The sequence below is a fragment of the Pinus tabuliformis genome, chromosome 9 (genome assembly GCF_031772625.1).
Source record: "Pinus tabuliformis cultivar Carrire ecotype Pingquan chromosome 9, CPIR1, whole genome shotgun sequence".
Classification (NCBI taxonomy): domain Eukaryota; kingdom Viridiplantae; phylum Streptophyta; class Pinopsida; order Pinales; family Pinaceae; genus Pinus; species Pinus tabuliformis.
Window position 1 is genome coordinate 929,264,893 of NC_142307.1, and position 2,401 is coordinate 929,267,293.

Genomic DNA, 2,401 nt, shown 5'->3' on the forward strand with positions numbered 1-2,401 from the left:
TGTCAATATCATTATAGATTAATCTAATATGGAAATCAACCATGGTCAACCATGGTTAACCATAGTTATTTTGGCGTTTATAATAGTCATGTTAGGGTTTATATGAGTTGGGTTTATAATTTGTATCACTTATGTTTATTATTACCTTGGGAATATAATATCAATCCCTTGGAATTATTGATCTAAGGGTTCATATTCATAGGGTTTAATATTATTCAAAAACGGTCAACAATAAACAACCATGGGTCAACATCGCATCACACAAGGATTGTCTAAATGTGAAAATCAACCATGATGAACCATATTTATTTTAGTAACTTTAATATTTATCTAAGGGTTTTTATACCTTGGGTTCATAATTCTAATCCCTTGCATTTAATATTATTCCCTTGGGCTCATAATCCCTTGGGGATTTAGTATTAATCCCTTGAGTTTATTATTCCTTTGGGTTTACAATATCAATCCCTTGGGTTTATTATTCCTTTAGGTTTATAATATCAATCATGGTTAACCATTGTCAATCACAGCCAACCATGGTCAACCATGGTTGAATATCACATTGTGACAAGGATTGTCTCACCATGAAAAGAAACCATATTTATTTTAGTGTTTGTAATATTTATATTATGATTTACCAATGTTGGGTTTATAATATTAGTCCCTTGGGTTTAATATTATTTCCTTGGGGTTTTAGTATTAATCCCTTGGGTTCATAATATCAATCCCTTGGGTTTACTATTAGCTTGGGTTTATAATATGAATCATGGTCAACCATGGTCAACCATAACCAACCATCGTCGATCATGGTCAGATCTCGTATTGTGACAAAAAATGTCTCCATATAAAAATCATGGACAATCATGGACAATGAGGGTCAACCATGGTCAGTCGTGGTTGATGATGGTCAACCATGTTTTATAGAATCAAATATGGTCAACCATGGTCAATCGTGGTAAAAAACGTTTGAATGTCCCATTGTGACAAAAATTGCCTTGATATGAAAATAAACCATGATCAACCATGGTCCAATGTCACATTGTGACAAACATTGTCTCGATATGAAAATTAACCATGGTCAACCATGGTCCAACATGGCATTGTGATAAGGATTGTCTCAATATGAAAATCAACCATGGCGAGTCATTTTTATTTTAGTGCTTATAATATTTATCTTAGGGTTTATATATGTTGGGCTTATAGTATTAGTCCCTTGGGTTTAATCTTATTCCCTTGGGTTCATAATCCCTTGTGGTTTTAGTATTAATCCCTTGGGTTGTTATTCCCTTGGATTTATAATATCAATCCATTGGGTTTATAATATTAATCATGGTAAACCATGGTCAATCATAGCCAAGCATGTTCAACCATGGTCAAACCATATGGATATGGAAATGAAACATGGTCAACCAGGGTCCAACGTTGTGTTCTCACAATGATTGTCTTAGTATGAAAATAAATCATGGTAAACCATGGTTAACCATGGTCCAACATTGCATTGTGACAAGGATTGTCTCTATATGAAATCAACCATGGTCAACAATGGTGAACCATGCTTATTTTAGGTTTTATAATATTCATGTTAGGTTTTATATACCTTAGGTTTATAATTTTTATCCCTTAGGTTTGTTATTCCCCTAGGTTTATAATATCAATCCCTTGGGTTTATTGATGTAAGGGTTCATATTCCTAGGGTTTATTATTATTCAACAATGGTCAACCATGGTACAATGTCACACTGTGGCAAAGATTATCTCAATATGAAATCAACTGTGCTCAACCATGTTTATTTTAGCATTTTTAATATATATCTTAAGGTCTTATACCTTGGGTTTATTATATTAGTCCCCTTGGGTTTAATATTATTCCCATGGGTTCATAATCCCTTGGGGTTTTAGTATTAATCCCTTGGGTTTATTATTCCTTGGATTATTATTCCTTTGGATTTATAATATCAATCCCTTGGTTTTATTATTCCCACGTTAACCATGGTTTATTATGATGTCAACCATGGTCAACCATTGTCCAACATCGAATTGTGATAAGGATTGTCTCAATATGAAAATCAACGATGGTTAATCATGTTTATTTTAGTGTTTATAGTATTTATCTTAGGGTTTATATACGTTGGGTTTATAATATTAATCCCTTGGCTTTAATATTATTCCCTTGGGTTCATAATCGCTCGGGGTTTTAGTATTAATCCCTTGGGTTTATATTATCAATATATTGGGTTTATAATATTGATCATTTTCAACCATTTATTTTAGTATTTTTAATATTTATATAAAGGTTTTTATACCTTGGGCTTATAATTTTAGTCCCTTGGGTTTAATATTATTCCCTTGGGTTTTTAGTATTAATCTCTTGGGTTTATTATTCCTTTGGGTTTGTAATATCAATC